This window comes from Eublepharis macularius, chromosome 6 (genome assembly GCF_028583425.1).
Source record: "Eublepharis macularius isolate TG4126 chromosome 6, MPM_Emac_v1.0, whole genome shotgun sequence".
NCBI classification, from domain to species: Eukaryota; Metazoa; Chordata; class Lepidosauria; order Squamata; family Eublepharidae; genus Eublepharis; species Eublepharis macularius.
The window spans coordinates 16,671,323-16,690,362 of NC_072795.1; the positions used below are offsets into that span (position 1 = coordinate 16,671,323).

The 19,040-nt window shown below is 47.6% G+C and overlaps 1 protein-coding gene across 1 annotated transcript in view; it reads left to right on the top strand.

The window, feature by feature from the left end:
- The first annotated feature begins 17,959 nt into the window (after positions 1 to 17,959).
- The window catches only part of GNB4 (G protein subunit beta 4), a 52,439-nt gene continuing 51,358 nt past the window's right edge, over positions 17,960 to 19,040 (top strand). The window contains exon 1 of the mRNA XM_054982246.1: positions 17,960 to 18,099. The gene's annotated coding sequence lies outside the window, so the exon portion shown is untranslated. The remainder of the gene's footprint in view (positions 18,100 to 19,040) is intronic.

Sequence of the window (19,040 nt, forward strand, 5' to 3'; positions counted from 1 at the left end):
GGCTTGCATTAGGGAATGTGAGCTTTTCTCAGGATGGCAGGGCAAAATTTACTTAATTATATCCAGGGCTTTTTTTCTGGGAAAAGAGGTGGTGGAACTCAGTGCTGGAACTCAGGACCACACAATGATATCACTTTGGGTCAGCTGGAACAAGGGGGAAGTTTTTTAAAGTTTAAATCACCCTTGGAGAAAATGATCACATGGCTGGTGGCCCCGCCCCCTGATCTCCAGACAGAGGGGAGTTTAGATTGCCCTCCATGGCACAGAGGGTAATCTAAACTCCCCTCTGTCTGGAGATCAGGGGGCGGGGCCACCGGCCATGTGACCATTTTCAAGAGGTGCCGGAACTCCGTTCCACTGCGTTCCTGCTGAAAAAAAGCCCTGATTATATCACTCCAAGATTGACTTGATTAATTTTTTGTTAAGGCCTGTTCTATACATAGGGTGAAGGAAGATAGACAGGACCTTTTCTGTGTCTCCTGTAATACTACAACCTCAGGGCACTCAATACATTGATAGGCAATAGGCACAAGACAGAGAAAAGGAAATACTTCTTTACATGGTGGAGAGTGCCCTCAAGTCATAGCTGACTTATGGCAACCCCTGGCAGAGTTTTCATAGCAAGAGACTAACAGAGGTGGCTTGCCATTGCCTGCCTCTGTAACCTTCATCTTCGCTGGAGGCCTTTGTGGTCTAGCTTCTGAGATCTGGCAAGATCGGGCTTGCCTGGGCTATCCAGGTCAGGGCATAATATATATATTACCATACCAGTAACAAAAATTGACAGAAACAATTACCTTGCCCCTAAGCCACCAGTCAACCATCTTTGGATATAACCATAGCACACATCTCTTTCACCAAAAAAGTTTAAAATACACAAGTACCTTAAAAGCTGCCAACGTGACAGCATGGCCTTGAGCCAAAAGGAATGGCAGGTTATGAATGAATGAGTAAATGAATGAATGAATGAATGAGATCACAGGCTTAACATCCACCTGTCACTTGACACAGTCAATTGACAAATTAAAGCAAGGAAATGTGCCTCTTTAAACCAATACCAAGTGTACTGTAAGATGGAATGGATACTGATTCACAGTGAACACATTATGAGCATGACACACTCAATGGTACCATTCACAGATCACAGAGTACGCTAGTTGGATCTGAGGTTTCCAACCTATGTTGTGCGTAACAGTCAGATTTGAGCTATAGCATGCCTTGGACCATTTCAGATCAACAAAATGATGCCATGAGAAGTTTGAAAGCCCTGCTTTATGTGCACCACAGTCACAGTCCAAATTGGGAACTGCACATGTGGGAACTAAGAAGAACTCATAACTTGCCTCTGACTGTTCCACAGGACACAGGATGGAGACCCCACATCCAACCTGTGTGTTCTGTAAATAGGAGTGCCATTCCTTTGCCTGGGGTGGGGGATCCCCTGCTCCCACCCTTCCCCTCCGCACCCACTTACTTGGCCAGCGGGGGATCGTGCTCCCTGGGGAACCCCCCCAGGTGGTGCAGTATGCCCCCCCCCGGGTGGCGTGGCATGCTTCCACTCCCACAGTGTCCTGAGTTGCACCCCACAACGGGCCCATTTCAGCCCAAATTCATGCCCCTTGGTGAGCACAGAAGCACCCTTTGACCTGTGGGGCTGCCCTTTGACCCGCACGATGACATCACTTCCCAGAAGTGACATCACACAAGCCGGGAGCGCACGAAAAAAAAGAATCCAGGGCTGTGACAAGGTAAGTGACTGGCTCCCAGTCTCCCACCAGGGGAGTCAAGGGACCTGGTAACCCTATCTGTAAGGTGTAAATTAGCCCTTATCATCCATGTATGAAGGATTTCCACAGGGTTCCACAGAATCCAGTTTTCTTGTTCCTCTTGCCTGTGCACCTGCAGAAACAACAGATTGGGCCATCAGAAAAGAAATGGGGGTCTGTTTGTGTTCCTCCCATACCCCATTCACCTCTCTGTCCAATACAAATTACTAATGCTTCCTATGCATGAGTGGGATGAGGGAACAAGAGAACTGGGCTGAGGCCTGTGTGTTTCCTCTGTACATGGGCACTGCAGCCCTATGAACAGATTCTACCGATTTGGGATTAATATAACCACTTATCACCATTTCACCCATATTTAATCTTTTATCATTATGATCTTCTTTTCCTTTTCTTTAGAATACTTGTTGTGAACTATCGTAAAAGCTGGATTAGGTTCAAAAGGTGGACTAGTAATATAACCAACAATCAATTGGTCATTCAGTGAAATAAACCAGACCACCAATTTACTCTCCGAGAGACCAAAAGTGGTGATACTAAACGCCCCAACGACCACACACTTCCCTATGAGCAAAATCCTTTGTGTTCCTGAGGAGATGGGGGAGGTGGGAGGTTGGAGGCTGACATCATACATGAACCCCTACTCCCCATGGTGCTTTCTAATGCTATATTTATATCTGATCCTCTTAGCCTTTTTTTCAAAAATATAGTGAAGTTCAATCTGTGTTGACATTTTCAGTGGATTTCTGAGGTATGAAAATATATGCCAACCTTGAGAGTATCATTAAATGGTGGTTAAAAATTAATATTCAGATTCAAACTTCTATTCCTCATCTTGAAAGATTAGTGGTTATATCCTTCGGTGTTTCATATGATAATCAATTTGTCAGGCAAGAGGGTTTTGTTAATGTAACTGTCAAGCTGACAGGATTGGAGAGAAAAAAGAAAAGAGCCTTGAATTACTCAGTACATAAATAGACTAAGAAGAAGTTAGTTTTAGAAGCACAAAACCAGCTATTCCCTCACATCAAACAATTTCTTCCTCCATGGTATAAAGTGGAGGTTTCTGAACAAATTGGAACCATCAGTCATGTCTTTGTTTGAACTTTACCTGTCGCCTTCATCAATCTCTCACCCTGGAAGACACTCACTCCCTTTGCAAGCCGTTTATGTGTATGTTCAGAATTTATATACAGAATAACTGCCATTTTGACCTTATCGTGTGAATGTGTGAATGTACTGTCATCAGATATTACATCACCGTTGCCCCCTTTTCACATCAAGCAAACTGAAAGGTGCCGGCAATCATCTATCAACATATTGCCTATCACCTTAACTGAAATGAATGATTTTCCTTGTCTCAAGATTCGTTGAAATAAATGAGTCACAAGTTAGTCGTGACTATTGATGTCAGTGAGATTTTCTCTCAATCGGGTTGTACGTACAGGCTGCACATCCACTTTAAAGTGTGTGCTCAGTTACAACCTGTTAAGTGTACCTGTGTGTGTGTGTGTTATGTGCCGTCAAGTTGCCTCCAATATATGGCAACTCTATGAATGAGAGACCTCCAAAATGTTCTATCATTAAGAGACTTGCTCAGATCCTGCAGACTGGAGGACGTGGCTTCTTTTATTGAGTCAAGCCACCTCGTTTTAGGTCTTCCTCTTTTCCTCCTGCCTTCCACTTTTTCTAGCGTTATTGACTTTTCCAGAGAATCTTGTCTTCTCATAACATGATTAAAGTACGATAGCCTCAGTTTTGTCATTTTAGTTTCTAGGGAGAATTCAGGCTTGATTTGATCTAGTGCCCACTTATTGGTCTTTTTGGCTGTCCATGGTATCTGTAAAACTCTCCTCCAGCACCACGTTGCAAATGAATCCATTTTCTTCCTGTCAGCTTTCTTCACTGTCCAACTTTCACATCCGTGCATAGCAATGGGGAATACCATAGTTTGGATTATCTTGACCTTGGTTCCCAGAGAGACATCTTCAGCTTTAAGGATCTTTTCTAGTTCCCTCACAGCTTCTCTTCCAAGTTTACCTTGATACCAGGTAAGCGTACCTGTAGGCTACCATGTTTCCAAATAAGTTTTTGTTGTGTAAGTACTTTATATTTGGGGATGGTGATATTCAACATGGGTCCACCATTGCATCCATTTGCTTCTTCAACAAAGTAGCTCTTCCCCGAAGCAAAGAACCAGTCCTGGCTTTCCTCCACCTCACTTAATTGGAGCAGGAGTTACTTTGGAAGAAGACAGGAGGCATCAATTCTGTGTCTGCCGAGAACATCTGTTCAGAAACAGCTGCCTCCATTGTAGCAGGACGGTTGGCTGGCCGCCTCTCAAGAGTTTAAAATTGGCCCCCAAACCCCATAGAAGTCCATTCTGTGGTTGGCATTTCTTGAAGGTGCCTACTTCCCATTCTTAAAATTCCAAAATTACTCACAGGCTCAACAAATTTGGAGGCCACTATTTTAGAGAGTGGACTTTAACCATGTTCTTCACCGGTGGAGCTAGTCTTCAGGATGAATGCAAGAGGTTCCCTGGTAGATCAGACCAGTGGTCCAACTAGTCTAGCATCTTGCTTCACATGGTGGCTAACCAGTTGAACTTGGACAGATGCAGGGGGCCTAAATCCAATCCTCCCTCCACACTTTTTCAGCACCAAAAGGGGTGGAAACCTTCAGGAAGGGAACTTGGCCTTGTGGGATGTGCACTCCCTCCTAGAAGAGAAACAAGAGGAAGGCAGCATGCTTCCCTGCAGCCTGCCAAACAGCCGGCTTGGACCAGCCAAGGGCTTGCAGCTTGAGGGCATTGTGCAGATGAAGCCCCCAGTTCCTGCCAGTTGAGAGGCAGGGCTTATTTATTATGTATCCTGTCTTCTAGGTTCACCAACCTCCAAGTGGTGGCTGGAGATCTCCTGGAATTACAGCTGATCACCAGGTTACAGAGATACGTATCCCTGGAGAAAATGGCAGCTTTGGACTGTATGGCATTGTACCCTGCTGAGGTCCCTCCCCTCTGCAAACCCCGCCCTCCCCAGGCTCCACCCCCAAAATCTCCAAGAAATTCCTAACCCAGAGCTGGCAACCCTATTTGTCACGCGCGCGCGCGCGCGCGCACGCACGCACACACACACACACACAGAGTATCTCCGGGTGTACAATAAATACAAGCTGATGGGAACGAGTCCAATAGGACTTCGCTCAAAGAGTGACTGCATATGTAAATATATTCAATCAAGTCATAGCTGACTTATGGCAACTCCAGCAACCTTTTTTTCAAAGCATGTGAGAAGCAGAGATGGTTTGCCATTGCCTTCCTTGTCAGAGTTTTCCTTGGTGGTCTCCCATCCCAGCACTGACCCTGCTTAACTTCTGCAGTCTGCTGAGATCAGGCTACACTGTGCTGCTTTCCCTCCCCAAAGAGTGATTGGCTTGTGGCATTTGCTCCTGAGGGGTGTCCTTATGGCTGCTGGTTCGGTTGGCTTTAAAAGGGGAGAAGGCAAAGTCATGGAAGATAGGCCCATCAGTGGCTATTAGACAAAGTGGAACCTCCATGTTCGGAGGCAGCAATCCTCTGAATACTAGAGCTGGCAAGCAACAACCTTTAGCCACCACACCCTGCTTGCAGGTCTTCTGGGACATCCGGTTGGGCCCTGTGAGAAACAGGCAAGGCTGAAGATGGTTCCCAATTCCCACAGTTCCTACTTCCTCATTCTCCGAAACGGCAACAAATATTGATGAAACTTAAGTATGTCTGTACCCCCAAATAAATTTTGAACCACTTGAAACCACAGACCCCCTAGACTCTGGGAACTTTGCACGTTTGCTGTTCCAAACCTTGCTTTTAGCACCATGTTCCAAAACTGGTATCTCACGAGAACTGAAAGTTAAGTAAATGGTGACAACAGCACCCTTCCTCTATTTAAGATTGGAAGCACTCTCCCTCCAAACCAAGATTTGAACCAGCCCATGGTGTATGTCACCACACAGAGCAGAGGGTTTATGATTTAGGGTGGTTGAAAACTTTGGGGTATAGCGGCCTTAATTACTTAATTTTTAGTTTGCCTAGGGGCACTCTGCTTTGGAATATTTAGCAATAAAACCAGACTTTGGGCCGGGAAGCAGCACACGTCCCATTGCAGAGCAGCGTCTTCCAAATCTGGAGAACAGGGCAATAAGGAGTTAGGTGCTACAAATAGGGAACTGGAAACCATCTTCAGCCTTGGGTGAAACAGGGTGCTGAACTAGATGGACCACTGGTCTGATCCAACATGGCTGTTTAAATAGTCTCAGATTACCTTGCGATTACATAGGAGCATATAAGAATATAGTGGGAGGGAAGAGGCAGGAAAGTTGCCATTTATGCACAACACTGCTTGCACCGCATAGCCCTATAAGCTGCCACAAGATTGCTTTTTTGTATATAATCATCTATATACTGAATGGGGGAGGGAAGGCGGCATGGTACAGCCTGATCTTGTCAGATCTCAGAAGCTAAGCAGAGTCAGTACGTGGATGGCAACCGCCAAGAAAGACTCTGCGGAGGACAGCGCTGGCAAACCACTTCTATTTCTCATTTGCCTAGAAAGCCCCATAAGTCTGTTGCAACTTGGCGGCACATCTGCGCGCATACCGAATGCAGACATCCTACAGCAAAAGGTCAAATGAGATGAGAATATATGAAGCTGCCTTTTAGTGGAACGGACCATTCATCTATCAAAGTCAGTAATGTCTACTCTGATGGGTGCTGGCTTTCCAGAGTCTCAGAAAAAAGTCTTCCACATCACCTCTACCCAGATCTTTCAACAGGAGATGCAAGAAATCAAACCTGGAAACTTCTGCATACAAAACAGATGCTCCACCACTGAACCGCATTCTTTCCATTTATCTTTAAAAGCTCAATTATAGCTGTGCAGGGAGCCAATTCAGGTCAGGATGCATGGGGCCGGGGTCGGGGTGTAACTTTTCCACCCTTGCACGTTAATTGGGCCTCCTCAGACTGTTATCACAATGGAAGTATTAAATACTCTCTCCCTGTCCCACCAGCCCCAGTCGAAACTGGGCCCCATGCAGCTGTAAATTGAGCTTTTAAAGATGGGGATCTATAATTTCCATTTCATCGAGTGTGATCCTAAATGGAATGAGAGGAGGGATAAGGAAATAAGATGGGATATACATGTTGTAGTAGTGCTCTGTCTCAGGTGTATGTTATGTAGGTAGACAGTATGTATGAATCACACATTGTAGTGCTGTAACCAGGGCTTTTTTTCAGCTGGAAAGCAGTGGAACGGATTTCCGGAACCTCTTGAAAATGGTCACATGGCTGGTGGCCCCGCCCCCTGATCTCCAGACAGAGGGTAGTTTAGATTGCCCTCTGCGCGGAGGGCAATCTAAACTCCCCTCTGTCTGGAGATCAGGGGGTGGGGCCACCAGCCATGTGACTATTTTCGCCGAGGGCGATTTAAACTTTTTAAAACTCCCCCCTTGTTCCAGGTGACCCAAAGTGACATCATTGGCCCTGGGAGCATGTGTGCACTTCGCACGCGCACATGTGGTACCAGGGGCACCACCTCCTGCCAAGAGTTGCCCCCTGTGCTGGGAACCCACTGAGTTCCACCACCTCTTTTCCCAGAAAAAAAGCCCTGGCTGTAACCAAAATTATAATCAGGCTGTAAATAATATAATATTTGCCTTTGGATGCCCATGGGTCAGGATTTTAAAGTTCCTTCTGGTACAAGCTGTGAATAGTTCAGAGAAGAAACAGGTTTTTGTTGCAAACGGTCGGTGGGACATTCTAAAGGAAGCTGTTCATCAGAAATAGGAACACTTTATTTGTTTGTTTGATTTATGCCCCGCCCTCCCCACAGATGGGCTCAGGGCGGCTAACAACATTAAAAAAATACATTAAAAGTCAAAAAACCATAAAATCAATAATTTTTAAAAAGTCATTAAAATAGTCCAGGAGTAGGCTATTTAAACAAATATTCGGAGTCCGTATATGGGCATAGCAGATGGCTGAGGGCAGCCCGAGAAAAAGTGGCGGTCTTAGATGGAAGGAGGACACCCGCTGGCACTCAGCCAAAGGCCCGGCGGAACATTTCCATTTTACAGACCCTGCGGAACTGTAACAGGTCCCGCAGGGCCCGGATCTCCAGCGGGAGAGCGTTTCCTTCAGACAACATTATCAGAGCTGTAGTGGCTTTGGGAATTGATAATAGTTTAAGAGAGGCTTTCCCCTCCCTGGCATGTTGCCCGTTTGATGCCAACCTATATCATTACAGATAGAAATCTTTACCACACTGGTAGTTTGAGTGTGAAACGTACTTGTGGCCTCATCTCAGTTCTCTTCAGAAGTGAGTCATAGAATGAATCATAGAGTTGGAAGGGGCCATACAGACCATCTAGTCCAACCCCCTGCCCAGTGCAGGATCAGGAGTAACCTCACACTAAGGGAACAAAAGCTACACCTGGGCTCTTGTTTTCTACAAACCTACAGAAAGTAGGGTTCCTAACTCTGGGTTGGGAAATTCCTGGAGATTTAAGGATGGAGTCCAGGGAGGGTGGGGTTTGGGAAGGGGACGGACCCCAGCAGCAGAGTATAATGCCATAAAGTACACCTTCCAAAGCAGCCATTTTCTCCAGGGGAACTGATCTCCGTCATCTGGAGATTAGTTGTACTTCCAGGGATTCCTGGTCCCCTCTGGCAACTGGCGGGGGGGGGGGAGAGGGGGGGGAGTGGATGGTGGGTTCTTAGTGGTGCCTGTGTGCCCATGGCATCAGTCAATGATGTCATTTTGGGTGTAATGTAGAACTAATGGGTTACGCCAGGGCCAAGTCTTTAAAAGTCAGCCCAAAATATGTATTTTGAGTCGACTTTTAAAGACTCGGCCCTGGCACAACCGTTTGCCCATTTAGCCCATGTGCCTCTGGCCTGCCTTCCTTGTGGCTTCCCATACCTTTCCTCCGCCGACCAGGCCATAAATTTAGCGCCAAACTAGCGCTATCTCCCGCTGAATGCTCACCTCATTCTGGTTCTGTTGCAATTTTGCCATTCTCCCCAATTCACGCTTTGTGACTCTTTATGTCATCTTTATCCACTTCTATGTGAATGCCCTGGATCAACTATGAATGCTTTCCAACACCAAAACGCTCGCTCTCCCCGATCATCTGTCTCACCTAACACTGATTCTCCTGCCCTACACTCCCACAAGCCCCAGCACGACCCGCAATTAAGCCTCAAAGTAATTGTTTTATTTTTAAAGTCAGCCTTATAGCGGTATAGCGTTATTCTGCCATGGGCAGGAAACCTCTGCTACCTATCGCGGTTGGCTTTTGGGTTGGCCCAGCACAACATTGGTATAATAGAAGAGTGATATAGCGCAAATATGCGAATTTTTTTTTTTAAGGGGAGGGATGTTTAGGGCCTCGTTTCTGGAGGCACTTTGACTGACCTTCGAATTGCGCTTTCCCCTTTTAATGTGACTGACTGGAAGCGCAATCAGTTGTCAAAAGATGGGAGAATTTGTTCTAATAACGATAACAGAAGGAACAATTTCTAGTGCAAAATTGACAAAATAGGGGCCCGTGTGACGACGGCCCAGGTGCATGTGTGGGATTGATGACTGGGGGTGTGGAACCCCTCACCTCCATTGGGGGCTGCCTAGCAACCCTGTGTAATTCTGGAAGATCTCCAGGTCCCACCTGGAGGTTGACAACCATAACAGACAGTGATATTAATGTGGCAGTCTCTTCAGAGCAAAGCGATTTCCAGCGCTAGCTGGCTCTGTTGTGTGCGTGGTAGTGGCTGATTCCCACTTAGTCACTGTTCACTGAACTGGTTTGTTGCAAAGAAAAGGGGAAATGGAAGTGCTAAAGCTGATTCAAAAGTGCAGAATGTACATAGTATGTACTGGAATGACCCCCCCTCCATTAAGTTTACCAGTTCTGGGTTGGGAAATTCCTGGAGTTTGGGGGGCAGAGCCCTGTGTGGGTCAGAGTTTGGAGGGGGCAACTCAGCAGGGAGATGATGCCATAAAATGTACCCTCCATAGCTGACAATTTCCTCCAGGGAAATTGATCCCTGCAGTCTGGAGATCCGTTGTAATTCTTGGAGAATTCCAGGACCCACTTGGAGGTTGGCAACGCCATCTCCCATGATAAAAAAAGAAAACTCCATTCCTTTCCCTTGTTCGTGATAGGATCTTGCTTCCAGAAGTCCAGATTTTTATGGGCCCTTGGGCACAGGTGTCTGTAGTCTCTTGCATCATGGATCCCTCCCTCCACAATATTTTTAGATGGGCAGCCATGTTGGTCTGCAGTAGAACAGCAAGATTTGAGTCCAGATACTGCAGAAGGGAGCTCTGACTCTCAAAAGCTCATACCCAGAAAATCTTGTTGGCTTCTTGTTGTGTTGGCTCTGGTGGACCAAGAAGGAATACAAAAGCTCTGGACTTCTGCTCTATCTAGTCTTCTTCCTCTGACCAGGAGATTAGCCCAGAACGCCCCTGCGATGTTGCAAGGGCGCCTGGCCTGGCCTCCCATTTCCTGATGGGGAAGTACATCTGGAAGACACAGCAATACATAATTTTATTGTGTTCCGCTTACTTCCTCTACTGCTGCCAAGCACTAGATTGGCTCAGCCTTTCCGGTTAGTGGCCGGCCAGCCATCTACTCTGCCAGACCATGGCTCTTGGTAGTTGCTGAGCCCTGAGGGAGATTTGGCTTGCTTCCATTGGGGATGGAGATTATGGCATTGAGACAGTCCACCTTTCTGTTCAGTGTAACAGATATCCTGTGTGGGAGATGCTGTTGCAAAGGAAAAGTTGCTTTGTCGAAGAACATTTCTCATGATCTTTGGGCAGAGAGGAAGAGATGCTTGGTGGCCACAGATATTCAAGCACCCTAAGTGTTGCCAAAATCCCCAGCATCCCAAACTCTGAAATTAATGGGGCAAAGCTTGATGATGCCAAGGGGGGGGGGGTCTGGTGATGCCATACTTTTGCAGCATGACCCACACATTTATTTATTTATTTCTAGCCTGCCTTTCTCAGAATATGCTCAAAGTAGATCACATAGCATAAAACAATGCAATCCAATAGCAAAAGAAATCGAATAAGCAAAGCAATAGGACAGCAACAACGAGAAACAATGCAAAAACATATCAGGCATGGCACGTCAAGCGATGCAGTAAATGGCATCACAATGGTAGAAAACAATGCAGTCAGAGCAGGATAATAATACAATAAAGAGATAATAACAGCATGCACAGTGGTATAGACTATGACCCTGTTCCCTTTATTAATAGCATCATCATGAACCATTCCATTATGCGTGTGTAAGATGCCATCAAGATACAGCTGACTTATGGTGACCTCATAGGGTTTCCAAGTCAAGAGACAAACAGAGGTGGTTTGATTTGCCTAACCCCGCATAATGACCCTGGAGTTCTTTGGTGGTCTCCCATCCAAGTACTAACTAAGGCCAACCCTGCTTGACTGCTGAGATTGGACGAGACTGAGCTAACCAGGGCTATCCAGGTCCTGAACTGTAGCCCTATTTCCTTTATAATAATGCCTTCCTGAACACTTCTGTTTTACATAGTTTGCAGGACGACAGAAGCATGGAAGTCTTCTTGACATCCTCAGGCAGGCCATTTCACAGGGGATGGGGGCAGAACTAAGGTTGCTTCCCATCCCCATCAGTGCTCAATGAAGCAGTGGGTGGGAGGTTGAGGGAAATGATGCCATGTGATGCTACGATGTCACTTCCAGCTAGGGACCTGGAACTAACATCACCGCTTCACTCTAGGAATTTTGCCAATCTCTACAATAGAATTTTTACAATAGAGTTTTGGGGAAATCATAGAGTGTCTTGTGGTGCAGTGACAACACTACTGGTTACATAGCAGGAGTGATGTACGAGTTATGCAGTGGGATGCTGTTTCGCCGGTTTCCACCAACTAGTCTTCTGCCGATTGCCAGCTCTGGGCTAGCAGCGGCAACCCTAGTTTGCACACATACAGGCAGCTATCGATCTTATCCATGTGCAGGATGGTGCCTTCAGAAGGCTTTGCTCAAATAAGCAAAGTTATCATGGTGGAGCTGGTCCATGTAGCCATTTCAGTTGTGTTCCCCTGGTGTCAGAAGTCTCGACTACATTGCTTTCCACCCGCTCTTCTTTCTTGGTAGTGAGCCTTGGCCAGTTGTGGTTTGCGCAATACGCTCCCTTTATGCAGAATGCCCTTTGCCATCATTCCACCTGGGAACGTGTTAGATGTAGAGGGAGAGTGTTCAAGACTCATGCTGCATATCTTCATATTTGAGCTGTGTCCACTCACCTGGGATTAAATACTTCTGGTAGCCCATGACAATGGGATAGTGGGAATCTTGTTCTCTAATGAGGCAGGCGGCGGAGGGGAGGGCAGGGATTCAGCTAAGCCTCTTCAACAGGTATGTTTTTCCAGTACAACACCTACGCTGTAGATGTAGCATTGCAATGGGGGAGGAGGTGGTAGTGATTCCTAAGGAAGAAAAGGATTTCAAATATGTCGGCTTGCCACTCCTCCAAACCCCGTGCCCAAATTCTGCTCACCCCCTTCCTTTATGCTGGCATTATTCCACTGTTGCCATGCTTCTGCCAGCCTGGGCTTGCTTTGGCACAACAGCTTCATAAAATCACATGGATTCACTATGCTGGCATGTAGAGTTGCCAGAACTTGGTACTCCCGGGTGACTGGTGGGGATGGGACTTACTAGTATGGTGATCTTCCATGCTGCAATGTTGTTTCTGGCTGTGTAACCGGAAGTGATGTCACCATTTCACAGGACGCTCTAGGATCTAAACAAAACTCTTATGGTAAAAACCAGGGCCTATTTTCTGGGAAGAGAGGTGGTGGAACTCAGGACTGCACAATGACATCACCTTGGATCAGCTGGAACAAGGGGGGAGCGCTGCTGCTGGAGCGGTGCGGAGGGCAATCTAAACGCCCCTCTGTCTGGAGATCAGAGGGTGGGGCTACCAGCCATGTGACCATTTTCAAGAAGTTTCTGAACTCCGTTCCAGCTGAAAAAAAGGCCTGGTAAAAACCATAGAAATTCAGGTGAATTGTAGTGTCCTGAGACATCACTTTCGGTTATGTAGCTGGATGTGATATTGTGGCATCAGAAGACTGCCATTTTGTAACTCATCCCGTCCCACTGAGTGCTAAAGGATGTTCCTCTGCTGGTGGTAGGCAAATGGCACCCCTGCCAGCATGACTTAATGTTCTACCAGCCTAAAAATTTTATTTGCAGTCCTAGCAGCGTCCAACCAGTGTCACTTGGGGATAGGATCACACCATTTTTTTCCTGTTCTAATAATATCCAGAGTCTGACAAGTTCAGCTTTAAAAAAGATCATCATTAGGGGAACTAAATGTAGTGTCGCGTGTTTAACATATCTGTTCTTGTTGCAGAGTGATGTAAATAGAACTCTGTTTCCCCCCATTATTCCTTTAAAACAGGTATTCATTGCTAATGGGTCAGACAGCAGATGAAATAGAATAAACAGCAGCTGTGATGAATAACAAATGTCCTCTTTGAATTAGAGAAGTACTGGTAACAATTACGCTTCTTGTTTTGGTGTCGTTCATTCAGCTGGGGGGAATCAATGTGGTTAGCTGGGTAAAAGAGGACAGGAAGGGTTGACTGTTCGATGAGATACGGTGGGTCTCAGAACATAAGGAATTATTTTGTTGGTTCCCAGTTAGACGCCCCTGGAAAACTTCATGAAAGGATGAGCCATTTTTTGTCCCCAAGATCTGGTAAACAGGGCAGTGAATTTGGCTGGGGAGAGATATGCTTCATGCAGAAGATACAGAGAGGCAATATGCAGGGTGGGAAGAGGAACCAGATTAGTACCCTCAACCCAAACACTGGCTGAGTTTTTACAAAAATAACCCCCCTTTGCCTTGTTTACAGGTGGACAACATATCAGGTCCTTTCTGCTGCTTCATAAAGAGATCTGAATCCACATTTTTCTTTCACACATGGGTTTCCTCAACAGGTGAAAGAACTCCCCATTTCAGGTTAGGAAAATGGTGCAGGGAGGGAAGGCTGACGTACTTTCTCCATAGTTCCGATCTGAATTGGGTACCACAAATGGGGGAATTGAGGAGAACCCGGCCACAACTCGTGTCTCGCTGTAACACAGGGTGGGGATCCCAGACTTCGCCTGTGTACTCTATAATGTATGAATTTGTGGTGGTGGACTTGTGATAAGGCTAAGCAGTTCTGGGGGGATATAGTTAAAGTTATGTCAGATATTTTACAAAGGAATATAAATAAAACCCCGGAATTGCTGTTATTATGTATGAACCTAGAAGATTTTGATAAAACGGACAGAGTTATGGTGTTTTATATGATCACGGCGGCCAGAATGTGTTATGCACAGATGTGGAAGACTCAGGAGATACCATCTATGGAAGATTGGATTCTGAAAGTTTTGAACATGGCAGAAATTGACAAATTAACAAGGAAATTGAAAGAACAAGAAGAATTGGACTATACATCAAGCTGGGAAAAATTTAAGAAATATGTGGAAAAAAAGTGGGACATGAAGGGGAAATTGTGGTCTTTGGAGAAGTAGGGGAGATAGAAACTTACTTAAGCTTAAAAAGGGGTATATTTTACTATATGTTATGGGATTAGTATAGTATATTTACAGGGGATATGTATGTAATTTTGTTTTACTTAGTTAGCATATGTACTTATTATTACTTATGTAATCTTTATATTTTTAACTAAGATAAGTAATATAGTTAGAGTAGATAGTAGGTATAATATAGATATATATTACATTAGTATTATAGATTTTATGAATTTATATGATATACCTTTTAGATTAAGTTGGGTATGGAAACCTGCGGGGAGTCACCAGAAAAAGGGGGTGGGGAAAGGATGGGGAAAATGCAATGGGGTGAATAATGATAATGATTTTTATGTTTATGTTTGTAAACCCATCCAATAATTTTTTTAAAAAAACAATGTATGAATTTGTGAATATCTGATCACTACTCCTGTCTCCCAAGCGACTGCATATTTTTCTCTTTGATATTGTGGGACTTGAAGGGGCAGGGGCTGCCAGACCGTGTCTCTACAGCCCTCTGTTCTACTGAACAGATGGGCTGCCTAGTGCTATGAGCTCAAAGCCTGCCTCCCTGTTCCTCTAAAACTGCCTTAAACCAGGAGGAAAGGTGGGGCATAAATATTTTAATTAATAAATAAAGACCTTCCTGCCAAGACGTGTGGATACAGCCTAAGATCCTACCATGGTCTGAATATAAGCCTTGGGCAGATGACCTGGTCAATGCATGGAAGGTGGAAAGCAAGGTCCACCAGCACACGATCGCCCCTCCAGGTGCTGATTATGTACGCAGTCCTGCTTTACTCGTGATGCCAGTGGGAAAAAGATGTGGGATATTGCGCACCTGAAGTATCTTGTTTATACTGTCCGTCCTTCCTTCTTTGCCTTTCTCCCCAATTGGAACCCAAAGCAGCTTACATCATTCTCCTCTCCTCCATTCTAAACTCACAACAATCCTGTGAGGTAGGTCAGGCTGAGGAAGTGGGACTGGCCTAAGGTCACCAGGCAAGTTTTCACAGTAGATCATGGATTTCCACCTGGATTTCCCAGATCCTAGTCCGACATTCTACTCACAACACAACACTACACTCTCTTTCTCTTGATGGCTTGATGGTAGAGCATCTTCTCTCCACAAACAAGGTTCCGGCTTCAGTCCATCTCCAGTTAAAGGGATCAGATAGTTGCAGGTGGGTAGCCACGTTGGTCTGCAGTAGAAGAACAAGATTTGAGTCCGGTGATACCTTCAAGACCCACAGGATTCCCAAGGTGTGAGCTTTCAAGAGCCATCAGATACGAGGGACCAGATAACAGGTGATGTGAAACTGTCTGAGAACCTGGAGAGCTGCTACCAGTCCGATTAGACAATACTTATCTTGATAGACCGGGGATCTGACTCAGTAGTTGATTCACACATTACAGAGTGCCGCCTGCTGCCCTCTGCAAGTCACGCCCCCTTGAGGTGCAGTTTCCCCTTTCCATACCCACTGTACAAGTCACACAGAGAAGGGTCACCCACTATTTAGCTTGTTGGGGAGCCTGTGTGTTCACTAGGTCATGTGGGTTTCTTCAGTGGGCCAAATAGTGCCCCCAGGGGCTGTTACAGGTTGGGAAAATGGCACTGGGGGCGGGAGGGGGGCGGGCAAGACTGAAGCCCTTTTTTTCTCATGGGCCACAGTCCCAGTCTGAATCAGGCACCGGACAAGTGGGAGAATCTGGAACTCACATCTGACTGTTATACTTGAGAGCGGCTGTAGCATAGTGGTTAAGTGGTTGGACTGTAAATCAGCACTCTGCTGGTTTGAACCCCACTTCTACCATGACCTCTGCAGGCGGCCTTGGGTAAGCTGGTCCTGGCAGCCCCAGCTCACCAGCTGTATTGTGGGGATAATAATAACACTGACTTAGCTCACAGCTCTGAGTGGGGCATTAATCTTACTACATAAAAAGGTAAGCGTGTTCGAGACAACTCACTGGTTATTCCAGTGCGCAGGCACGCTCGTGCGTCCCTACCGGGGATAAGAGGTGAGTCCTCACGGCTGGCAGGCACAGGAGCCCGACAGGCTGCCTGCTGCCCTTCCCCCGGCGCACTCCCTGTGCCTCCAGCCACCCGAACGGGGCTGGCAGGCGCAGGCAGGAGGGTGTCAGCCCACTGCTGCCCTCCCCCTGCTGCGCTCCCCACGCCTCCAGCCACCCAAACAGGGCAGGCAGAAGCATGTCAGGCCGCCTGCTGCCCTCCCTCTGCCGTGCTCCCCGCGCCTCCAACCTCCTGAACAGCGCAGGCAGGAGCCTGTCAGGCTGCCTGCTGCCCTCCACCCGCCGCACTCCCCATGCCTCCTGCCGCCTGAACAGGGCTGGCAGGCACAGGCAGGAGTGTGTCAGGCTTCTGGCTCCCCTCTCTCCCCCCCCCCCAGCACTCCCTGCGCCTCCAGCTGCCTGGATTAGCTCGAACAGGCCTGGCAGGTGCAGGAGCCCATCAGCTTGCCTGCTCCCCCCCTCCCCTGCCACGTTCCCCACGCCTCTAGTAGGGTTGTCAGCTCCAGCTTGGATAATACCTGGAGATTTTGGGGGTGAAGCCTGGAGAGTGCAGGCTTTGCAGAGGGAAGGGTCCTCAGCATGGTATAATGCCACAGAGTCCACCCTCCAAAGCAGCCCTTTTCTCCAGGTGAACTGATCTCTGTGGCCTGGAGATCAGTTGTAATTCCAGGAGATCTCCAGCCACCACCTGGAGGCTGGCAACCCTAGCCTCCAAACACTGAGTTCGGCCGAACAGGGCCAAAATGGTTGGCTGGCAGGCACAGGAGCGTGCTAGGGTGCCTGCCCACCCCACTGGGGTGCTGGAGAGGGGGCAATGCCAGGCCCGGCCACCTTGCCCTCCCTTCCCATCAGATTGGGGCAGCAGAGGCGGCAATGCCTAGCCCACCTGTCATGCCCTTCCTAGAGTCCGTTGTATTTTTTCCCCATAATGCGCTTTGTTACTAGCTGGTATACAAGCGCAGTTCTTCTTCTTAATCTGTGTGTTCTATAATGAGTGCATTGGGCTTCATGAGTTTATCGTGCATGCAGTGTTCTCGGGCCAGAGACAGGGATCCTGGATAGGTGCTGTGCTGACACGTTAACGTTACGCAGGATTGCGCACGCAATGACCCAGATTAGGCTAGTGAAAAGTTGTACGGGTGTCCTGCCATCGTCACGTACATCCAGTAATCTTAACAAGGCTGCGCTTTGCTTTATCCTTACCAAAACAGGGGTCTAAAGGGCGGTGAATGCCCAGTGGGTGAAACCCTTACATATCGGACTGCCTGGTTCTCTGCAGCCATCGTCCCAGCCAGGATCACGACCCCAAGGGAAGAAGATGGAGCCGTCGGGCTACGCCCTGCAACTCCAGCACGGCGAAGAGAAATCCTCTCGCTCTTTGTGCTCCTCGGAGGGAGCTATCCCAGCAGCGAGGAAAGCTCTTTCTCTTTAATGTGTTTGACGTCAGAGAGGCGAAACCATAGCAACTGTCCATCACGTTGGATGAGCACACGAGGGAAGGGGGAAGCGGGAGAGGAACCGCTCCAGTTCAATCGAGGCTTTCCGAGCGGCTGAAATGCACAATGGACGCGTTGATTTGGTGACATTCCGAGCGGAGGCTTAGCGAGACAAAGGCGCAGCGGAGGCGGAACGGCAACGCCGGGGAAATTGCAAGCCTAGTATGTATATCCTTTGTCAATCAGCAGATGCATGATTGCACTTGGCTGGTGCAGAGAAGAGGGCATGTCTGGTGCAGCGCAGATTTCTGCAATAAAAGAGAGCGTGTGGGGGAGGGGGAATCAGTACCCGATTGCATCAGAAACCCGAGGCGGGCGAGGCGATCAGTAGAGAAAGGCTGATTTGGATTCGGAGGCAAAGGGCGATCCTCAGTCGCGACGGGCACTCCCTCCCCGATTAGAAATGGGCCGGCGCAACGCAGGCTGCTGCAAAAGTCTGGCAACGCCCAGAGCGGGAGGGGGGAGCCGCCCCGTTTGTCTGACGGGAAACCCCCGCATTAATCACGCGATTCGTCTCACAAGCCCTCGCTCGGCATGCAGGCGTGTCCCCCTGCGCAGCCAGCGCCGAAGGAGCCGCGCGAGCCAGGCAGAGCGCGACGGCTTGCAAGACACACCCAGAGAGGCAACGGGCTCCCTCCCACCCGGGAGGTTCTCCGCCGCCTCCCTCGTTTCGCGGAAATCCCAGGGGCGGATCAGGGGACAAATGTGGGCGTGGACGGTGGGCACACTGCAACGGGAGCTGCCACGCGGTGTCTCGTCTATGGCTCCTCGTTTCCTGGTTAGGATCAGTTTAGTTCCTGTTTAGGATCAGTTTAGAAAGTTGAGTTTTCTCCAGCTTTGAATAAAGAATTCCAACAGTGCAATCCTATGCAGTTACTCTGGTCTGAACCCATTGAAATCAACGGGCTTTGACCGGCGTAACGCTGCATAGGATTGCACTGCGGGTGCCTTAACTCCTAACAGCCCGTTGCCTCCCGTTTCGTCGGGCATCGTGGCGGCGTTTAGTGGTCAAGATCCACGCGAGCCGATATTTTAATCTTGTTAACTTGATGCATAATCCAGTATACCTTGACGGCATGCAGGGTATGTGGTAGGTGTTTCTA